The sequence below is a fragment of the Tamandua tetradactyla genome, chromosome 11 (genome assembly GCF_023851605.1).
Source record: "Tamandua tetradactyla isolate mTamTet1 chromosome 11, mTamTet1.pri, whole genome shotgun sequence".
NCBI lineage: Eukaryota > Metazoa > Chordata > Mammalia > Pilosa > Myrmecophagidae > Tamandua > Tamandua tetradactyla.
In genome coordinates, this window is record NC_135337.1 from 101693205 (window position 1) to 101717194 (window position 23990).

The 23990-nt window shown below is 39.9% G+C and overlaps 1 long non-coding RNA gene across 2 annotated transcripts in view; it reads right to left on the bottom strand.

Moving 5' to 3' along the window:
- The window catches only part of LOC143650887 (uncharacterized), a 40628-nt gene that overhangs the window by 10880 nt on the left and 5758 nt on the right, over positions 1-23990 (bottom strand). Inside the window, exons 3-4 of one of the 2 annotated variants that reach the window (XR_013159718.1) lie at positions 3435-3482; positions 2535-2929 (exon numbers count right to left, since the gene is read on the bottom strand). The exons of the other annotated variant lie outside the window; for it this stretch is intronic. This is a non-coding gene — a long non-coding RNA (uncharacterized LOC143650887). Of the gene's footprint in view, positions 1-2534; positions 2930-3434; positions 3483-23990 lie in introns of those variants that run through there. 2 annotated transcript variants of the gene reach the window in all.

Sequence of the window (23990 nt, forward strand, 5' to 3'; positions counted from 1 at the left end):
CTGCGGTTTCCCAGGGATGGAAGGTGGAAGACGGAGTCACGCACAAGGCGTGGGTGGAGGGAAATGACACGCTTCTTGGCGGGCATGCACGTGGCCGGTCCCTGGGTCACTTCACCTGACCCAGCGGGGACAAGAGCAGAGGCCCCAGCCCAAGCTGCTGTCCGTGGGTGCGTTGTGTTAGGACTCTGGCCCCTGGGGCAGGTGGCCAGGCTGCATCTGAGCTTGGAGAGAGCAGGTGATGACAGGGCCTGGGGCCACGGTGGAGACCAGAGACAAGGTGGAAGGCAGAGGGAGAAAGGAGAGTAGAAGATCATGTTGTTGAACTTCTGGCCAGTGAAGTCCGAGAAATATTTGAGGACCAGGGTCAGGGTCTGTGGGGAGGTGTGCAGGCTCAGGGCCTTGGACATGTGCCCCCTCCCTTCACACATGCCACAGAGGTAGGTGTCTTTGCCGTCCAGCTCCTCGGCCCTCACGAGCTCCTCCCAGGCTTGGCTCACGCTCCGAGCCTCACGGATGTCAAGGGCAATGTCCAGGTAAGGGTCGAACGTGTCAGAGACGGCCTGGCAGCGCAGACACTTGATGCGCGACCGCCAGGAGCCGCCAAAGATGTGACGGACCGGAGAGGCGTCGGCGGAGCTGCGGTGGTCGGACCCCGGCCCGGGTCTGGTGCAGCGCGCCCTCTGAGGCGCGTCCAGGATGAAGATGAGAAACTCGTGGGCGTCCTCCTGCCGCTGCGTGTGGAAGGCCCCGGACAGCGCGGGGGCGGGCCGGATCACCTCCCCCGGGTGCCCGAGCGCCCGGGCGACGTGCGCGCTCAGGGCGCAGGCGATGCAGCCTCCCTGGCCCGGGCAGGACCGGCAGCGCCGCGGGGAGAGCAGGTAGTCCGCCAGGGGCGGCGTGTAGGTCAGGCACTGCAGGGCGGCGTTCAGGTAGCAGGAGTTGCCCAGGTTGCGGAGGCCTGCCATGATGACCAGAAGCCTCTTGCAGGCCGGACGCAGGCTCCCCGCCACAGGAGGCTCCGCGGCCGCGGGCTCGGGCGCGGATCCCTCAGGCAGGCGGCGACGTGTCTGCGGCGACGCGGCCGGTTCCTGGGCCAGAGAGGGGACTCTGCGGAGCTGGGCGGTGGCGGGATGGAGGGTGGGTTGGTGGGGAACCAGGAGGAAGGCGGGCTCACCTCCCAGGAGGGGAGAAGGAGACCCGATGCCCGTGGGAAGAGAGGTTAGGAGGCTGTCAGCTTTCACGGGGAGCGCGAGGTCCAGAGCGATGCTCCCGCTTCGGAGAGAGGTCTGCGACTGACTGAGGGACCTGGGGGCGGCCGCCTTCCCTCGAGCTGCTCCTGGCTGGCCCTGCCCACTGGGCACGGCTTGGGCTCCACCAATCAACTGCAAGCCCTTGATGGGCGCTCCGAGGGGCGCATGGTGTGGTCGCTCCAGATGGCCCCCCACACCACCAAACTCACCCGCCCCAGGGAAATCTCAGCAGCACTTGTCCCAGGGGCTCTCTTCGGAAACCCCTAAGCTCATAGAGCTCCTCCATCCAGCCAACAATCCATTCTTCAAAGCCTGGACAAGTTCTCTATGGCGGGAAGAGGTGAAAATCAGTGCGAGGTGGTTTCCCATGACTCTACTTTAGATGCTTTCCGTTTGGAGATTTCTACCGTTTTGCCCATGCCTGCCACATCGTTCTCCTACTCAGGTTCACGCGTGCACACAAACACACATACGCACACGTGCACACACCATAACCGATCTATATTTCCAAGCTAGCTAGCTGGCCTGCTAACTGTTTCCCTTCTGAGCCCCCTTTCTGAGAGGTGATGTGGATGGAAATTCCACTCCAAGGCTGCAGGCCAGTGGGTTTGACACGTCCCAGGAGTGTCCTTCCAGTCTCTTCCTTTCCTCTGCTTGGAAAAGGTGCACCACAGCCCCATGTACCGCCTTGGTCCTCCTCGCAGCTCCAGAGCTCTACTTGTTTGTTCGGTTGGGTGAAGGTGATGTGTGGGTTTGAAACGGTTGGTTTAGGCACCCAGAAGAGCCAGGTTTCCATCCTGATCCAACGTTTTGGGGGGTGGGGTACTCAGCCCCTCCTCTCCAGCCTGAGGGTGGGTGCTCCTAAGATGAGGTTATCTCCAAGGAGAAGGGGCCAGCAGCCTGGTCATGGGCGCGTGTCCTTTCCATGTGATTGGAGCCGTGGCTCCAACTCACCTCTTAAATATTATTAAACATGTCCATGTCACAAACACACCTAGATCCCTCTTCTCCTCCTTTGGTTCTGTGATCTGGTTATTCCTTCCACTGTGGCTGTTTGTCGTCACCCCTTCTGTGATGGGCACTGTGCGGTGAATCACTTCTCTCATTATTTATACTGATGGGCACTTTCTGTGTCCTGGAGGAGCTGGGTTTGGGGGCGAGATTTACTTAGAATGGTTTCTGAGCCTCCGTGGATACCCATGACCTCTACCTGACACCTGCCCCCTTGACGTGCAATGAGGGACAAGTCACCCACACCCCATATCCACAAACCTTTTAAGAAGCTGCCCTCCCATCGAGGCCCTGCACAGAAGGTCTCGCTTGTTCAATTCTTTTGCTTCCCATTTTTAGATGAGTCACATGGGAGGAATAGCCACAGCAAACCAGGATTATCAGAGGTTTTGGGGGGATTTCCATGGCCAGCTTCTCAGCTTGTCCCCCCATCATGTGTAGGCATCGGTCCTCCCAAATATGAAGGCTCCCAAAGGGTGGCTTGAACTTTCATAGACTCCCACTGACGGCCCTGAGGCACCCTGTTCTGGACCCTGGGTATAGCTTGTCTGGTGCCTCCTGGTGGCCCCTTTACTTCTCCCCTATACCTGTGGTTATATATCTTTCTTCCTGGGTTCAAGACCAACACCCCTACTCAGTAGTGTTTCTATGCACTGGTAATGAGCAATCTGTGGAGAAAATCAAGAATGCAATTCCATTTACAATAGCAACCAAAATATCAAATATTTAGGACTAAATAAAATAAATAAGGATACTAAATACCTATAAACATGAAAGTATAGGAAATTGTCAAAAGAAATCATGGGAGACCTAAATAAATGAAAGCACATATTGTGTTCATGGATTGGAAGACTAAATATAGTTAAGATATCAATTCTACCAAAATTGATTTATGTATTCAATGCAATACCAATTATAATCCTAAAAACTTACTTTGCAGAAATAGAAAAACTAATAACCATACTTATTTGGAAGGTAAGAGTGCCCTGATAACCAATTTAAAAAAGCTTTTATTTGAAAGAAAAAATAGTGGAATGTCTCACACTACCTTTTTTTAAAGCATATTATGAACCTGCAATGGTCAAAACACATGGTGCCAGCATAAAAGGAGATATACTGACTAATGTCAACTATAGACAATTGATCTTTAATAAAGTCATCAAGCCAACCTACCTGAGACAGAGCAGCCTCTTCAATAAAAGGACTTGGAGAATTTGAAATCTATATGTAAAAGAATGAAAGAGGATTCATTTCTCACACCCTATAGAGAAATTAACTCAAAATGAATCAAGGACTTAATATTAAATCTAAGACCATAAATATTTTAGAAGGAAATGTAGGGTAATATCTTTTAAAACTTGTAATAGGAGGTGGTTCCCTAAACCTTACTCTCAAAGCTCAAGCATTGAGGGAAATAGATAAATGGGAAGCCCTCAAAATTAAGCACTTTTGTGCATCAAAGAACTTTATCATGAAAGTAAAAAGGTAGCCTACACAATTGGAGACAAAATTTTGAAACCATATAACAGATAAGAGTTTAACATCCAGAATATATAATAAGATTCCTCAACTCAACAGCAAAAAGACAAACAGCCCAATTTAAAAATGGCCAAAAGATATAAGCAAATACTTTTCAGAAGAAGAAATACAAATGCTAAAAGGCACATGAAAAGATGCTCAAATTCACTGGTCATTATGGAAATTGAAATAAAAACCAACCACTAGAATGGCCATTATGAAAATAATAAATATATAATAAATAAATAAATAAATAATAAAGGAAAGACAAAAAATGGCAAGTGCTAGAGAGGATGTGGAGAAAGAGGCACACTCATCTACTATTCATGGGAATATAAAGTGGCACAACTGCTCTGGAAGTTTGGTGGTTCCTCAAGAAGCTAAGTTTAGAATTGCCATATGATCCAGCAACCCCAAAAGTAGGTATATTTTTGGAGAACCTGAGGGCAAGGACCAAAATGGACATTTGGACCCCAATGTTTATAGCAGCATTATTTATGATTGCCAAGAAATGGAAATAGCCCAAATGTCCATCAAAGGATGAAGGGACCTAAACAAGCTGTGGTATATACATACGATGAAATAATACGCAGCTGTAAAACAGAATAAAGTCCTGAAGCATATAACAATGTGGATGAAACTTTAGGACACAATGCTGAGTGAAATTAGCTAGAAACAAAAGGAAAAATACTGTGTGGTTTCACTAATATGAACTAATATTAATGAGTAAACTTGGGGAATTGAATTTAAGAACACATGTTCTCAGGAGTTAGAAATAGGGTAGAAATTGGGTAATTGGTGCTGAAGGAATACAGATTATGGAACAAGACTGCTTGTAAAAATTCAGCAATGGGTAGCAAAATGCTACCTAATTGTAGCACAATACTGTAAGGACACTGAATGGAGCTGATTGTGAGTATGATAGAGTTGGGCTGGGGTTATATATAAACCATAAGAATAGATAGAGTAAAGACTAAGATGATATAATTTATTAATACTTAGAATGGACTATGATGGTGATTAAAAGAACAAATAAAGAAATGTTTTTGCATGAGGGAGAACAAATGAATGTCAATATTGTAGCATGTTGAAATAGAAGCATATGGGGAAAAGTACAATGAATGCAAGTTAAGGTCTATAGATAACTATAACATTGTAATACACTTCCATTGACTGTAACAAAGTCATTATGCCAAAATTAAATGTCAACAGATGGGGGATGTGGGGAAGGGGTATGGATTCGTTGTGGAAGAAAAGGAAATGTCTACAGATAGATTATGGTGGTGAAGGCCTGTCTAGGTACTCAGGTTGGATTGTATCATGTGTGAATAAAACTGTTTAAAAATGAACACAGAGAGGGCTCCGTGGAAGATGGTCAAATACAATATCTTAAGATTAGTCCTGCTCCATATAAAAGTTAGAGAAAGGACAGAAGTGCAATTGAGGCAGCAATTTGGGAGTATGGCTGATCTGGGAGAGCCTTCTGCACCACATGGAGCAGCCCTGGTTGCAGAGACCAAGGAACTTAGAGGCAGAAAGCTGAAGACTAGCGCAGAGGCACGGAGCCCATGGGAGTGCATGGATGGGAGCCAGAAACTAGGAAGTAAGCCAGATCACATTCCTTGGGTGCACGACCCTCACCAGTGAAGCCCTGTGACTAGTGACTCACACCCCCTTTGCACCCAAACCCCATCACCTGCTCCCATTCCCAACCTGCACCTATACCTGCCCTGAAACAAATCACTGCACTGAGTGCCCCACCCTGTATATATAACACCAGATTTGAAGAGGCAGAAGAAAGAATAACTGATATAGAGGACAGGATAACTGATTTTGAAGACTCAAAACAGCAAATGCAAAAAGGATGGAAAAATTGAATTAGATCTCAGGGAAATGATAGCCAAAAACAAAGTGCACAAATATAAGAACCATTGGTGTCCCAGAAGGAGAAGAGAAGAGTAAAGGGTTAAGGAGAATATTTGAGGATATAATGGGAGAAAGCTTCCCAAACCTCATAAAGAACAAAATATATAAGTCAAGAAGCCCAACGAACTCCAAACAGAATAAATCAAAATAAGCCTTCCTCAAGGCACATACTAATCAGACTGTGAAATATTGAAGAGAAGGAGAAAATCCTGAAAGTGGTAAGAGAAAAACAATCTACTACATACAAGGGAAACCAAATAAGACTGTGTTCAGACTACTCAACTAGCACACTGGAGGCAGTAGTATGATATATTCAAGAAGGCAGTAGTAAGATATATTCAAGATCATGAAAGAGAAAGACTTCCAGCCACGAATTCTGTACCCAGCCAAATTGTCCTTCCAAATTGAGGGAGAGATTAAAGTTTACACAGATAAAGAAGTCCTGAAAGAATTTGTGAACAAGAGACCAGCCCTCAAGAAAGGAGTTCCTCCAGTTGAAGAAAAATAAAAAGAGAGGGCGATCTGGAGGAGGGCACAGAATCGAAGAGTACCACTAAGGATAATGTAAAGACTACAAAGAGAAGGAGGGAAAAAATATATAGATCTGACAAATAAAATAAAAAAGATAAGATGGTGGAATCAAGAAACACCTTTTCAGTAATAACTTTGAAAGTCAAAAGACTAAATTTACCAATTAAAAGATATAGATTGGCAGAATGGATTAAGAAACATAATCCAGCTATATACTATTTACAAGAGACTCATCTTAGATGCAAGGATTCAAATAGATTGAAAGTGAAAGGATGGGAAAAAATTTTCCACGAAAGTTGTAACAAAAAGAAAGCAAGAGTAGCTATATTAATATCGGACAAAATAGACTTTAAGTGTGAAGACATCTTAAGAGACAAAGAAGGACACTATATACTAATTAAAGGTCAATTCACCAAGAAGATATAATAATCATAAATGTTTATGATTCCAATCAAGGAGCTCTAAAGTACAGACAATGAGACAGACATTGGCTGAAGGGAGTGATAAATGTTTAAACTGAAGGGAGTGATAAATGTTTAAACAACAATAGTAGGAGATTTCAATACACCACTCTTCTCTATAGATAGAACAACTAGACAGAAGATCAAGGACATGGAGAAGTTAAATTACATGATAAGCAAATTAGACCTAACAGACATATAAAGTTCATTGCACCCCAAAACACAAGGACATACATTCTGTTCTAGTGCTCATGGAACACTCTCCAGGATAGATCATATGCTTGGGCACAGAACTTGTCTTTATGAATTTAAAAACATTGAAATTATCCAAAGCACTTTCTCTGAGCACAAAGGGATGAAGCTCAATCTCAATAATTACCAAAGAATAAGAACATTCACAAATTTATGAATAGTAAATAACACACTCTTAAACAACCAGTGAGTCAAAGAAGAAATTGCTAGAGAAATCAGAAGCTATCTGGAGATGAATGAAAATGAGAATACAACTTATCAGAACTTATGGGATGTGGCATAGGCTGTGCTGAGAGGGGTGTTTATTGTCCTAAATGCCTATATTAAAAAACAAGAAAGTAAAAAATGAGGACTTAACAGCACACCTGGAGGAAACTCTAGAAAGAACAGCAAACTAACCCCAAAGAAAATAGAAAAAGAGAAATAACAGAGATTAAAGCAGAGATAAATGAATGGGAGAACAAAAGAACAATAGAAAGAATCAATAAAACCAAAAGTTGGTTCTTTGAGGAAATCAATAAAATTGATGGGCCATTAGCAAGACTGACAAAGGAAAAGAGCAAACAAATAAAATCAGAAATGAGAAAGGGTGTGTTACCACAGACTCTAAAGAAATTAAAGAAATCATAAGAGGATACTATGAACAACTATATGCCAACAAACTAGACAACTTAGATGAAATAGATAATTCTGGAGACACACAAACAAGCTACACTGACTCAGGAAGAAATAGAAGATCTCAACAAACCAATCACAATAAAGAGATTAAATCAATCATAAATAATCTTCCTACAAAGAAAAGCCCAAGGCTAGATGGCTTCACAGGGAAATTTTATAAACATTCCAAAAATAACTAATGCCAATCTTGCTCAACATTTTCCAAAAACTTGAGGGAAAAGGAATTCTACCTAACTCATTTTATGAAGCTAATATCATTTTAATACCAAAACTGGGTAAAGATGCTATAAGAAAGGAAAACTACAGGTCAATCTCCCTATTGAATATAGATGCAAAAATTCTCAATAAAATATTAGCAAGTCAAATCCAACAACACATTAAAAGAATTATGCACCATGGACAAGTGGGATTTATACCAGGAATGCAAGGATGGTTCCACACAAGAAAATCAATTAATTTAATATAGCATATTGAAAGGGAAAAATCACATGATCATTTTGATTGATGCTGAAAAAGCATTCGACAAAATTCAGCATCCTTTTGTTAGAAAAAATACTTCAAAAAGTAGGAATCAAAGGTAACTTCCTCAATATGATAAAGAGCATATATGAAAAACCCATAGCCAGCATTGTATTCAGTGGTGAGAGACCGAAAGCTTTCCCCCTAAGATCAGGAACAAGACAAGGATGCCCACTGTTACCACTATTATTCAACATTGTGCTAGAAATTCTAGCTAGAGCAATCAGGCAGGAAAAAAGAAGTAAAAGGCATCCAAATTGGAAGGAGTAAGTAGAACTCTCTTTTGCAGATGATACTATACTTGGCAGACTCTAGAAATCTACAGCAAAGTTACCTGAACAAACAAACAAATTCAATAACGTGGCAAGGTATAAAATTAATGTGTAAAAACCAGTAACATTTTTATACACAAGCAATGACCTACCCGAGGAGTCAGTTAAGGAAAAAATTCCATTCAAAATAGCAACTAAAAGAATCAAGTACTTAGGAATGAACTTAACTAGGGATGTAAAGGACTTGTACACAGAAAACTACACAACATTGATAAAAGAAATCAAAGGAAATCTAAATAAGTGGAAAGACATTCCCTGCTCATGGATAGGAAGGTTAAATATAGTTAAGATGTCAATTTTCCCCAAATTGATCTACAGATTCCACACAGTACCAACCAAAATACCAACAACCTACTTTGAAGATTTGGAAAAGCTAATTACAAAATTCATCGAGAAGGGAAAGAGACCCCAAATAGCTCTCTTTTAGTCTCCAGTATGTTAGGGCAGTTAGAAGTAAAAATCTAAAATTGTGAAATGGTGACCCATGACAAACTCTGAAACTCTGAAATATGTTCTACAACTAATTGTGCTTCTGTGCTTTGAAATTTATAACTTTTATATATTTTTTCATGCAAAAAAGGAAGGGGAAAAAATAGATTGGGATGATAAAAAATATTTAAGCCCTCTAGCATCCTATATTCTGGAGCAGCTAAAGGGAGAAATCTGAGAGGATTGTATGGTAGCCCATGACAAACTCTGGGATCTGTCCTGTAACTACTTCTTGGAGAGTGCTTTGAAAGCTACTGTTTGCTTTTTATTTCTTAGCTTTATATATTATTATACTACACAATTAAAAAATTGAAAATAAATAAATAAATAAAAAGAGAGAAACAAGTGCTAGAGAAAATATGGAGAATGAGATGTACTTTTTCACTGTCAGTATGGAAATGAGAGATGCAGCCACTTGGAAGGCACACTGGAGGCTAGGGGTGGGGTTGTCATGTGATACAAATAAATTGAAAGTGAATTGATGGAAAAAGATGTCACATGCAAACTTTAACCAAAAGGAAGCAGGAGTAGCTATGCTAAAATCAGACAAAATAGATTTTAAATGTAAAGACATCATAAGAAACAAAAAATGACATAATATATTGATAAAAGGGTCAATTGACCAAGAAGAAATAACAACCATAAATGTTCATACTGCCAATAAAGGAGCTCCAAAGCACATAACATTGGCAAAATTGAAGGGAGTGATAAATAGTTTCAATAATAAGGGAACTTCAATATACCACTTTCCTCTATAGATAGAACAACTAGACAACAGATGAGCAAGGAAATAAAGACCTTAAACAATCTGATAAATCAATTACACTTAACAGACATATATAAGTCATTACACTCCAAAACACCAGATTATACATTCTTTTCTAGTGCTCATGGAACATTCTCTAGGATATATCATATTCTGGGGCACAAAACTGGTCTTTATAAATTTAAAAACACTGAAATTATCCAAAGCACTTCCTCTGATTACAATGGAATGAAGCTGGAAATCAATAATCACTAAAGAACTAAAACTTACAAATATATGGAGATGAAATAATACACCCCTAAACAATGGGTCAATGAAGAAATTGCTAGAGAAATAGGTAACTATCTGGAGATGCATGAAAAAGAGAATACAACTTATCAGAATTATGGGATGTGATAAAGGCTGTGCTGAGAGGTAAATGTGTTGCCCTAAATGCCTATATTATAAAAGAAGAAAAAGCAAAAATTCGAGGACTTAATTGCTTACCTGGAGGAACTTGAGAAAGCACAGCAAACTAACCCCAAAGAAAATAGAAGAAGAGAAATAACAAGGATTAAAGCAGAGATAAATGAATGTAGGAATAAGAGAACAATAGAAAGAATTAATAAGGCCAAAATTTGTTTCTTTGTGAAAATCAATAAAATTGATCGACCACTAGCAAGGCTGACAAAGGAAAAAAGAGAGAAGATGCAAATAAAATTAGAAATGAGGAGGGGGATGTTACAAAAGACTCTGAAGAAATAAAATAAATCATAAGATGATACTATGAACAACCATACACCAAAAAACTAGACAACTTAGATGAAATGGACAAATTCCTGGAAACATACAAACAAGCCACACTGACTCAGGAAAAAAATAGAAGATCTCAGCAAATCAATCACAAGTAAAGAGATTCAATCAGTCATCAAAAATCTTCCTACAAAGAGAAGCCCAGGGTCAGATGGCTTCACAGGGGAATTTTATCAAACATTCCAAAAATATCTGTCATGGTCAGATTCATGTATCAACTAGGCCAGGTGGTGGTACCTGCTTGTCTGGTTTGGCAAGTACTGGCCTGTCTGTTGCTATGAGGACATTTCATAGAATTAAACCATGATCACATCAGCTACATCCACAGCTGATTCCATTAGTAATCAGCCAAGAGGAGTGTCTTATTTAATGAGTGGTGTTTAATCTAAATCATGGAAGCCTTTTAAGGAGGCTTTGAAGGAGAGTATTAAGAGACAGGCTCTTTTCCTGCTTCAGCCAGTGAGCCTCTCCTGTGGAGTTCATCCAGACCCTCCATCAGAATCATCAGCTTCACAGACTGCCCTGCGAATTTTGGACTCTACATTCCCATGGCTATGTGAGACATTTTAATGAATTTCATATTTACAAATATTTTCTGATGATTCTGTTTCTCTAGAGAACCCTAACTAATTCTGTGGAGGGCCAGGAGCAATTAATCAGGCCCAAGCTGGAGCAATCAATCAGGCCCAAGCAGGGAAAGTCCCCACAACATTGGGGTGGAATGTCCCAAGAGTTAAACAATAACCAATGTTAGGAAACTGAGGGAACGGGATGTGCTTTGGCAACAGCTAATGGCAATCTTCTGCTTCTATGACCCGCTTGCTTGCTAGTAACTACAAAACCACAATATGATTTTAGCCTTTATAAGGACACCTTGAAAATCACTGGGGGCTTCTCTCTGAATCCTCTTTCTTGGAGGTTTCTGAGGCAGTCACCAGCCGGCTAATAAAGACTCCAAATTGCCTTGCAGTTTTAAATTGTGCGGTCTCTATTTTGGTGCGCCCCACAAAATACAACTTGGTACCAAGAGTAGTTCTTAGGAAACAGAACCTTAAAAAAGGTTTTTTTATAAATGGTTTTCTTCTGTGACTGGACTCAGAGGCACTAAGGGCTCTGATTCCCATAAACAGAATGACACTGCCAATCCAGGGAGTGAGTTGGCAAAAGAAATAGTCAAAATACTATCATTCAATTCTTCTAATGCTTCACTTGTATGAATCCAGGCTCTGGGGGATAATGTTTTTGACACCTTTACAGAGTTTTATGTAAATAGGAGGTATAGAGATGTTGGCTGGTTTTTGTTAGATACACTGTATACATTAATGAGTAAAAGAGATGGGCTTAAGTCTTCAAATGAGAAACTTAAGTGCCATCTGACAGATGTAAACATGTTCTGAAGGAAAATCTTATTCCTGTAGCTGTAGACTTGAGATCTCTGATAATAAGACTCAGAATCTTATTGTTAGAGTAGCAACTCTACAACATAAACTGAAATCTCAATCTTGAAAGGCATCTTCTGTTAAAGTGAGGTCATTGATTGGAAAGGAGTGGGACACTAAAAAATGGAATGGCGACATTTGGATTGATAATGATGTTGGTGGTGAGGTTAAAACCCTAGGTCATTCTGAGTCTTCTCTTGAAAACCCTATAAGAGTCTGCCCAGAGGTCATAGCTGCCCCACCTCCTGCCTTGAGGACTTGGCCACCCAACCTCCACCTGAAGCAATTAACCCTAGAGTGATTAATCCTCTTTCATCAGATAAAACTGCCAGTGAATGCCCTGAAGCAAATGGCTCAGAAGATACTTCTAATTCTTCTGAATCCACCTTAAAAAGTTTCCAGTGATTAGATTAAACATCACTCTGCAGAAGACACTCCCCTTGGCTGATTACAAATGAAATCAACTATGGATGCAGCCGATGTGATCATGATTTAATCATGCAAAATGTCCTCATTGCAACAGACAGGTCAGCACTTGCCCAACCAGACAAACAGGTACCACCACTTGGCTAAGTTGACACATGAACCTGTCCATGATAGGGGGCTTATGGAGGTCAGGTGAGCAGTGGAGTTTTACCTCAGGTCCATCTCACACTGGGTCTAGTGGGGCCCTGGACCCATTCTGTAGTTATTTCCCCAATTTTAGAATGCATAGTTGGAATAGACATACTGAGCAAGTCGTAGAATCCCCACATTGGCTCTCCAACTCATGAAGTGAGGGTTATTATGGTGGGAAAAGCCAAATGGAAGCCACTAGACCTGCTTCTACCTAACAAAATAGTAAATAAGAAACAATACTGGATACCTGGAGGGATTGCACAGATTACTGTCACTCTTAAGGACTTGAAGGATGCAGAGATGGTGATTCCCACTATATCCCCACTCGATTCTCCTATTTGGCCTGTGCAGAAAACGAGATGGGTCTTTGAGGATGACAGTGGGCTATTGTAAGCTCAACCAGATGGTAGCTCCAATTGTGGCTGCTGTTCCAGATGTGGTATCATTGCTTGAGCAAATCAATACATCCCCTGGTAACTGGTATGCAGCTTTTGAGCTGGCAAATGCTTTTACTTCAATAGCTGTTAGTAAGGACCACCAGAAACAGTTTGCTTTCAGCTGGCAATATACTTTCACTGTATATATATTTCACTGTATATCACTACCTCAGGGGTATATCAGCTCTCCAGCCCTATGTCATAATCTTGTCTGCAGGGAACTTGATCATTTCTCCCTCCCACAAGACATCACACCGGCCAATTATATGAATGATATCATGTTGATTGGGCCTAGTGAGCAAGAAGTAGCAACTACTCTAGATTTACTGGTAAGGCATTTGTGTGTCAGAGGATGGGAGGTAAATCCAACAAAGATATAAAGTGCTTCCACCTTCATATATCAGTGGGGTTTATACCAGGAATGCAAGAATGGTTCAACACAAGAAAATAAATTAATGTAATATAGCATATTAACAAAGTGAAAAGTAAAAAATTACATGATCATCTTGATTGATGCTGAAATAAGCATTCAACAGAATTCAACATCCTTTTCTGTTAAAAAAACACTTCAAAAGGTAGGAATCAAAGATAAATTCTTCAATATGATAAAGGGCTGTGCTGGTTTGAAAGGATGTATGTACCATAGAAAAGCCATGTTTTAATCCTAATCCCATTTTGTAAAGGCAGCTGTTTCTTCTAATTCCTATTCCGCACTGTATATTTGAAACTGTAATTAGATCATCTCCCTAGAGATGTGATTTGATCAAGAGTGGTTGTTAAGATGGATTAGGTGGCAGTGTGTCTCCACCCTTTTGGGTGGTGTCATAGTTAGGTTCAGGTCTCAACCTAGCCAGGTGAAGGTGCCTAGTTCTGTTACTGTGGGCATGAGCCAATGGTATGTGAACCTCATCTGTTGCTGATTACTACAGATGTAATCTGTAGTAGACGTACAGTAATACATGTGTAGTCAGCTAGGAGGCATGCCTGCTGCAATGAATTGTGTTTGGTTTAATTGGCTGGTGCTTAAATGAGAGGGCTTAACATAGCACAGCCCAAGCAGCATAGCATACCCCATCTCAGCAATCTCAGCTCAGCCCATGCCTTTGGAGACACAGAAAGAAATTACCTCAGGGAAAGTTGTTAGAACCCAGAGGCCTGGAGAGAAGGCCAGCAGAGATCACCCTGTGCCTTCTAATGTAAGAAAGAACCTCAGGGGCGGGCCGCGGTGGCTCAGCGGGCAAGAGTGCTTGCCTGCCATGCCGGAGGACCCCGGTTCGATTCCCGGCCCCAGCCCATGTAAAAAACAAACAAACAAACAAAATATAATAAAACAAGAAAATGTTTAAAAATGTTTCCCTTTCTTCCTCCTTTCCTTCCTTCCATCCTTCCTTCCTTTTCTGTCTTTCCTTCCTTTCCTCCCTCTCTCTTAAAAAAAAAAAAAAAAAAAAGAAAGAAAGAACCTCAGCTGAAAATTAGCTGCCTTTCTCTGAAGAACAAATTAAATAAATCCGCTTTTATTAAAAGCCAATCCATCTCTAGTGTGCTGCATTCTGGCAGCTAGCACTAGAACAGGTGGGTCTTGATTAGTGTCTGAAGTTCTATAAAACAGGAAACATTTTGGAGAATGAGGGAGATTCTGAGAGAGCAGAGAATGATGCAGCCACGAGAAGCAGAGTCCACCAACCAGTGCCCCTTGGAGATGAAGAAGGAAAATGCCTCCTGGGGAGCATCATGAAGCAGGAGGCCAGGAGAGAAAGCTAGTACATGATGCTGTGTTTGCCATGTGCCCTTCCAGCTGACAGAGAAGTCCTGACTGTGTTCACCATGCCCCTTTCTACTTGAGAGAGAAACCCTGAACTTCATCAGCCTCCTTGGACCAAGGTATCTTTTCCTGGATGCCTTAGATTGGATATTTCTATAGACTTGCTTTAATTGGGACATTTTCTTGGCCTTAGAGCTGTTAAACTAGCAACTTCTTAAATCCCCCCTTTAAAAAGCCATTCCATTCCTGGTATATTGCATTCTGGCAGCTAGCAAACTAGAACAAAAGCATATATGACAAACTGAGAGCCAGCATCATATTCAATGGAGAGAGACTGAACGATTTCCCCCTAAGATTGAGAATGAAACAAGGATGCCCTCTGGCACCACTATTATTCAACTTTGTACTAGAAGTTCTAACTAGAACAAACAACCTAGTAAAAAGAAATATAAGGGATCCAAATTGGAAGGGAAAAAGTAAAATTTTCATTATTTGCTGATGGAATGATACTATACTTGGAAAATGCTGAGAAATCTACAACAAAGTTACTAGAGTTAATAACAAATTCAGCAAGGTGGCAGGATTTATAATTAATGTGCAAATATCCGTAATGTTTCTATACACAAGCAATGACATTAACTGAGGAGTCAGTTGAGGAAAAAAATATCCATTCAAAATAACAACTAAAAGAATCAAGTACCTAGGCATGAACTTAACTAAGGATGTAAAGGAGTTGTGCACCAAAAACTATATAACATTGCTAAAAGAAATCGAAGAAGATCTAATTAAGTGGAAAAACATTCCTTGCTCATCGACAGGAAGGTTAAATATAGTTAAGATGTCAATTCTACCCAAATTGACGTGTAGATTCAGCACAGTACCAATCGAAATTCCAAAAATTGCATATTTCTCTCAACTAGAAGCCCACCAGAGAAGGCACAGGAATGAGAGACCATTTGTTTGTGCCAAATGTCACAAGGGTTTCTACCAGGCATCAGATCTACATATGCACCAGAAGATTCACATAGCAGAGAAGCCCTTCAGGTGCAGCACGTGTGAAAAGGCCTTCAGCCACAAAACCAACCTGCAGGCTTATGAGAGAATCCACACAGGAGAGAAGCCTTAAGTGCCTAGGTGTGCTCCCTCTGCTGGAGAAGCTACCACCAGCCCTCCACCTTCCACTGCCACCTGCAGCCCCACCAAAGAACTAACCTCAAAGGTGACACTACCCTGCCAGGAGCTGTCCCCACCTAAGATATATTGTATAATTATCTGGTATACCTAATATTTCCTGTAAAATGATAATTATGTTAATTGGGAGATAGCTACAAGTTGGTTGCTTGGGTAGAATTATTAGGTGCTCCTCCCTCTTTTATTATGTGATAACCATCTTCAAATATTAAATTTTCCTGAGAAAGACTTCAAATAGAAAAAGAAACAAAATGCAAAAAATTCCAAAAACCTACTTTGAAGACTTGGAAAAGCTAGTTACCATATTCATCTGGAAAGGGAAAAGACCCCGTATAGCTAAAAGTATCCTAAAAAAGAAGAACGTAGTAGGAGGATTAATATTTCCTGATTTTATAACTTATAAAGCCACAATGGTCAAAACAGCATGGTAGTGACACAAAGATATTGACCAATGAAATTAAATCGAGAGTACAGGAAAATAACACCAAATCTATGGTAAACTGATCTTCAACAAGGCCACCAAATCGACTGAACTGGGACAAAATGGTCTTTTCAATAAATGGGCAGGGAGAACTGGATATCAATAGCCAGAAGAATGAAAGAGGACTCTTATCTTGAACCTTATACAAAAATTAACTCAAAGTGGATCAAATACCTAAATATAGGAACCAGTACATAAGGCTCCTAGAAGAAAATGTAGGGAGTCATCTTCAAAACCTAGTAATAGTAGGTAGCTTCCTGAACTTTGCACCCAAAGCACAAACAACAAAACAGAAAAATAGATAAATGGGAATTCTTCAAAATCAAATATTTTGCACTTTAAAACACTTTCTCAAAAAGGTGAAGAGGCCACCCACTCAATGGGAAAAAATGTTTTGTATGAATCTTGTACAAAGAGTATATAATTTGGGGATATAGGGGGGGGAAACTGCTAATACATGCAATGGGGTATGTTTAAGAGGCAAGCATCAACAGTACCACAGCAACACCAGAGGTAAATAATGGTGGGGAGTGGGAGGGGTGGGCCAAGAATTAAGGGGAGGTTTAGATTTTCTATTTGGTGACAGTGGTTTTATTGATTATCTTTCTTTTAAGAAAAATGAAATTATCTAAAATTGGGAGTTTTGATGGTCTGTTGACTTTGAAAATTATACCTGATGTCCAATGAATAGAGATTGCTGAAGGATGCCCTGACTTCTCAGTCAGTAGAATGGCAAATGATGGTGCATACATATGACTATATATTGTGCTGCTACAAAAAAAAAAAAACAAAGTTGTGAGGCATGCAGCATTGTGAATGAACCTGTGGAAAAGTTGGTGGGGCAAAAATAAGCCATAAACAAAAGAGCAAATATTGTTTGGTCTCATTCATAAAATACTTAAAATAAAACAGGGGCCTAGATTACAAGATCTTATAGCAGTCACATTTAGTCCAGAGTGGTAATTGTTACTTATGGATTTTGAAAGGCTATTTTATATCTGTTAAAGCTGGTATTTAGAGGTAAAAATGAAACCAAACAGGTTGGGATTAGGGTAATTCAGAATATCGGGGTAAGGAAAACATTGTCTATATTTCAGAACTTCATCTACTCTTTGAAGCAAAATGATGACATGTTTACTTTGTCCAGAACCTAAATTTTCTGTAGCACCTAATCTAACTCAATCTGTCTGGATAGATCATTTGAACAATCTAAACACAAGGAGCCCATAATAAGAATGAGGGCCCTTAATCTGGATTAGCTTCATGTAATGCCTTGATATAAGCAGAGTATATTAAGCAGATAAATGAGAAAGTGTTGGCAAAGTTCCTTGGGGGATGGGAGAAAAAATGTGAAGCTATTCAACTTTACCACCAGGGAGACCCTGGGGAAACCAAAATCAGTAGGCCAAGCACTTGATCTTGAAGCTTGCTCTTCTGAAGCTTTTGCATTATGCTGGTTTGAAAGGATGCATGCCCCCTAGAAAAGCCATGTTTTAATCAAAATCCCACTTCATAAAGGTAGCATAATCCCTATTCAATGCTGTATGTTTGAAACTTTAATCAGATCATCTCCTTGGATGATGTGATTTAGTCAAGACTGGTTGTTAAACTGGATTAGGTGATGACATGTCTCCACCCATAAGGATGGGTCTTGATTGGTTTATTGGAGTCCTATAAAAGAAGAAACATTTTGGAGAATAAGAGATTTAGAGAGAGCAGAGAATGCTGTAATACCATGAGTGAGAGTCCACCAGCCAGTGACCTTTGGAGATGAAGAAGGAAAACGCCTCCTGGGGAGTTTCATGAAACTGGAAGCCAGAAGAGAAGAAGCTAGCAAATGATGCTGTGTTTGCCTTGTACCCTTCCAGATGAGAGAGGAACCCTGGCCGTGTTCACCATGTGTCTTTCCAGATGAGTGAGAAACTCTGACTGTGCTCACCATGTGCCCTTCCACTTGAGACAGAAACCCTGAACTTCATCGGCCTTCCTGAACCAGGTATCTTTCCCTGGATGTCCGTGATTGGACATTTCTATAGACTTGTTTAATTGGGATATTCCTTTGGCCTTAGAACTGTAAACTAGCAACTCATTAAATTCCCCCTTTTAAAAGCTTTTCTTTTCCTGGTATATTGCATTCCGATGACTAGTAAACTAGAACATGTATGTAGTAGAGAAGCTTAGCCTATCTATATGTATGCCTAAGAGTTACTTCTGGAGGACCTCTTTTGTTGCTCAGATGCAGCCTCTCTCTCTTAACCCAACTCTGCAAGTGAAATTATAGCCCTCCCCCTTACATAGGACATGACATCCAGGGGTGAAAATCCCCCTAGTGGCATGGGAGATGGCTCACATGGATGAGCCTGGCCCTTGCACCAAGGTATTGATAATGCCATCCTGTCCAAAAGTGGGAAAAGAAGTATAACAAATAAAGTATCAGTGGCTGAGAGAGTGCAAATAGAGTCAAGAGGCTACTCCGAAAGTCACTCTTGTGCAAGCTTCAGTTACACAGTGTGACCTACAATAGCTTGCCAAAACCCAAGAAAAATCATTCTCACTGACCTAAAGAACACCTAGGGAATCATATAAGATTCTACAAAGTTGCATACACTAGGATAATTTTCCAGAAACCTACAATCTCCAGATGGGTCCCTGGACCAGAAAAGTCCTGATACCTAGAGGAGCCAGCCTCTCCAAAACATCAACTATTTCCATCCCCTCTCCCATATGATCAACAGCCCCTTCCAACCTGAAAAAGTTAGAATGGGCATAGGCCAAATACTCCTAAAGAGTGTAAAAAGATCAAAAGTGATGGCTGAGTTATACAGAGAAGGTAGGGTTTAACAAACAAGAATGATCGCTGGATCATTATAATATTTATTTTATTCTCTAGTATCATAGAGCAGCTAGAAGTAAAAACTTCAAATCATGGAACTGTAACCTATACAAAACTCTTAAATCTGTTCTATAACTAATTGCTGTGATGTGCTTTGGAATTTATTGCTTTTTTGTATATATACTACTTTTCACAAGAAAGAAAAAAGTTTACTGTGATGGCAAATGCACAATTATTTGATGATATTATGAACCACTGATTGTACACTTTGGATAATAACATGGTATGTGAATATATAATATATCAATAAAAGTAATAATTAAAAAACCAAAAAAGTTAAACAAAAGAAAATTGAATGAAAAACATGAACCTTATATAAAAACACCATAGGATTCTTGAAAAGCCCCCCTGAATAGGCAGAGTTGCCTTAGAAGAAGCCACTTATTGATATATTCAAGTTTTCTCTTCTCCCAGGCCTTTGCACCTGCTGTTCTCCAGAGGTGGAGAGTTCATCTGGCTTGAATGACAGCCTCTCTGAAGTGTTTCCCTTTAACCAAAGCAGAGTGGCAATTGCTGTGTGTCATGCCCCCTCCACACATAGATTGTTAATGACAATAAAGGAAGGCCCATGTCAATCTCCAAACAATATCTAACCAATCCTCCCCTTAGACACACATGAAACACTTATTTGTCAAATAAATGAACTGCTTCCTTTAGCTCAGTTACAGGCTTGCAAGCTGTGCCAGTTTGAAAGGATACATGTACCCTAGAAAAGCCATATTTTAATCCTAATCAACTTGTGGGAGCCACAGTTTCTACTAATCCCTATTCAGTATTATAGGTTGGAAACTTGATTAGGTTATCTCCATGGGTATGTGACTCAATCAATGTGGGTACTAAACCTGATTAGACAGAGATGTGTCTCCACTAAGTGGGTCTTAATTAGTTTACTGGAATCCTTTAAAAGAGGAAGGATTTTGGAGAAAGCTTCAGAATGACTTAGCCACAAGAAGCAGAGAGTACATCAGCTAGCAACCTTTGGAGATGAAAAAGGAGAAAGCTCCCAGGGGGGCTTCATGAAACAAGAAACCTGGAGAGAAACCTAGCAGATGCTACCATGTTCACCATGTGCCCTTCCAGCTGAGAGAGGAACCCTGAACATCATTGGCCCTCTTAAATCAAGGTATCTTTTTCTGGATACCTTAGATTGGACATTTCTATAGACTTGTTTTAATTGAGACATTTACTTGGCCTTAGAACTATAAGCTAGCAACTTATTAAATCCCCCTTTTTAAAAGCCATTCCATTTCTGGTATATTGCAGTCTGGCAGCTAGCAAACTAGAATACAAGGGAACAGGATGAAAGGAGCAGATGGGCTGGGAGGGCAGGTGGGCTGGGAAGAATATATTCTTAGAGTGGCTGCTATTTAGCTCCTCCCAGTTGGTGTCATACAAAAAGTAAGTCTACTGTTGTCAGATCTTCAGATCATTCAAAAGATGTTAGAATTCTGAATTTTCATGTAAATCTCCTGATTTTTAAAAACGCTGGCGCCCAATTCAAAAATTTTAAACCACACCGCATAGGCCAGAGAAAAGAGGTCCACAGATGGAGCTATTTGTTTTTGACTCCTGCATTGGCCTCTCCCAGAGCCAATCCTAAAGAAGTTCATTAAACACACTGGCAGCCTTGTTTCATCTAAAGTTCTGTACCTACAGTAAATAAAATCTGATCACTTATTTAACTGCATGAAATCCTGGAAATTGTTCACTCATTTGAGCCTGGGATGAGATCTGGATTCCTCAGGTACAGCTAAAGAGGTCCTTTCAACAGCCCAAGAAGTTTTATAAGGGACATTTGCTATTGATAGGTTTTTAAAAGCATTATTTATTGTGAAATATATATACAAAAAAGCAACACATTTCTAAGTGTGTTGTAACAATTAGTTATAGAACAGATTTCATAGTTTGGATGGCTTACACGTTCATAATTTTAGGTTTTTCCTTCTAATTACTCCAAGACAACGGAGTCTGAAAGAACACCAGTCTACCTATAAGAATATCAAATACCAATATAATGATTCTGCAGTCATACTCATTTATTAAATCCTATCTTCTCTGTTATGACTCATTTTTCTTCTTTGATCCTTCTCCCATCTTTCAAGGAAAACATGTCAGAATTTCTACAAGAAACTTTCAAATGTTTAATATTAAAAAAAATATTTCTTTCAAATAAGTCTTTGGTGCTTTGAGAAAAAGATGTTTATTAGAGTTTTAGAAATTATACATATTCATAGATATATATGATAATTACTCTTGAAACCAGTGTGTGTACTCTATGAAACATTTGAAAGAATATGTATAAACTTGTAAGCATATATGTATAGATAAAATATTATTTTAGCATTAATAAATTCAGTTCAGGTGATATTACTGTGCTTCATAGCATTACAGTTATTATATAATTTGTAAATTTTAATACAATGTTGAATAAAATAAAATATGCACATAGAACTATGATCTTGGGAAAAATCTGTCTCAGAGCCTACACCCAAGCATTAATTTCCAGTCAATTTAATTATTTATGTGGAAATAACAGAAACTCTCAATCATGCACTGCGTTGCTTTGGGGAAAGTCTATTCACATTCAACCATGGTAGTTTCTCTATTTGGGCTCTCTGTGTTTTGTGTGGTCTTTGTTTTCCTCTATGATAATTTAGAATACTTATGAACTCTTTTAGCACATTAAGAGTCTTTGGTTTCTTTTTCTTGAATTTTTTGAAATAGGTTTTGATTTCTCCACATGAAATAGGTTTTGTAATAGTTCATTTGAGCTGTCAAGTTGGCCAGGTAATGTTGTCCACTTGTTCTGTTGCTGTGGAACTAAATCATTAGCACATGAATTTCATTTATGGATGATTATATCTGCAGTTGCCTAGGTTAAGGTGAGGGCCTACTGATATGAGTTATGTTTAATTTAATTAGCTGGAGGCTTAAAAGGAGAAGTCAGAAGAGAGAAAAGCAACTCAGGAGAGTTCATCAAATCCAACCTCAGTGCTCATAGCCAAAATAGACCCAGATATTTGTAGCTGCAGAGAAGAAATGTCCCAGGGAAAGTTGTTTGAATCCAGAAGCTGGGAGAAAAGGTCAGCAGACATCACCATGTGATTGAGGAACCAGATGAAAGACTGCTGCCTTTCCTTCCTGTAAATTTGTAGGTAAATAAATCCTCTTGATAAAAGCCAATCCATTTCTATTATATTGCATTCTGGCAACTATAGCAAACTAAAGCAGGTTTTAATCTCTATTGCTTTGCATATTACCATTATGCTTCAGGTCATGGACAATAGAGATGCGTGCTCCATTATATAGTATGAGGAAATGTCTCCATGTTTCCTCCTGTTGGTTTTCAAATCTTTTCTCTATCATTGCTGTAATATGGTGGTTTAGTTTATCAGTTTGGAATCATGAGTCTCTTGAATAAAGAACATCCCCCAAAATGTCGCTTATGCAAAACAGGCTTCACTTTTCTGCCCCACTAAAGAATTGCAGAGTTGAAATGCCAGCTCCAAACATCACTAGGCATCCAGGCTTCCATAGCTTTTTTTCAGTATCCCGAGTGAGAGGCTCAGATTCCCCAAGTAAGGGAACAAGCACTGCAGCTCTGGTCATTACATCCATGGCTCAGACACTTGGAAAGATGGAAGGCAGAGTGTTAGTGTGAGCTGTGTCCTACCAGTTAAGCTGTTTTTGAGAATTTTTCCAGAAATCAGCCCCAAAGTAAAAGTTGAGTTAAGGGGCTGCCTCCACCTACAATCCCTCCTACTAGGAAGGCCTGGGAGAATTTTTTTTTATTTAATACAACTCTTAAGAATCCAAGTAGCAGTGTCAGTCACTGCATACATTATCAGTTCTTATTTTCATTAATATTGCATATAAAAGAACACGGTTTTATGTTGATACTTACACTTAAGTGTTTGAACAACACCCTCTTATTTAAAATCTTCTCGAGTTCTGGTTTTTCTATTGGTGCCTTTGTACATTTCTGATTACTAATATATATTTTCTTTTCCTGCTGGGTGGTAGTAAGGCCCACCATCTACATGCCATCAGCATATACAGGATTCATATGATAGATAAACATTATAGGAGCTGACATGGACCACTGTGAGAGAAGTTTAGTCATAAATCCTTGGGATATTTTGGTATCGTTGTCATATTTTATTTTAACTATGGTTTCTTAAGTTAGTTTAAATTTGCATTTTCCTAATGGCTACTGCTGCTGAACATCTTTTCATATGCATATTTCCAATCCTTTATCATCTTGATGAAATGTCTGTGCATTTTCACTTGTTTTGCTTATCTTGTCTCTCTGGAGTGTTTTCTTTCTATGTATGGCTACAAGTCTGGACACAAATAGAGGCTTTAAAAGTAATTTCTCCCAATCTATACTTTGCCTTTTCATTCATTCTGAGAATTTAAAAAAAGTTTTAATGAAGTCCCATGTATTTTTCCCCTTCATGATTTGAACTTTGCTGCCAATTCTAAGAGGACTTGGAATATCCTTATCCATGAAGAATTTATTCTACGATTTTAATAAAAATACATAATTTACAATTGATGTTTGAGTTAATTTTTGGTGTCTAATGCTTGGTTTAGGAAGAAGTTCCTTTTTGCACATGGATGTCCAAATGTTCCCACATAACT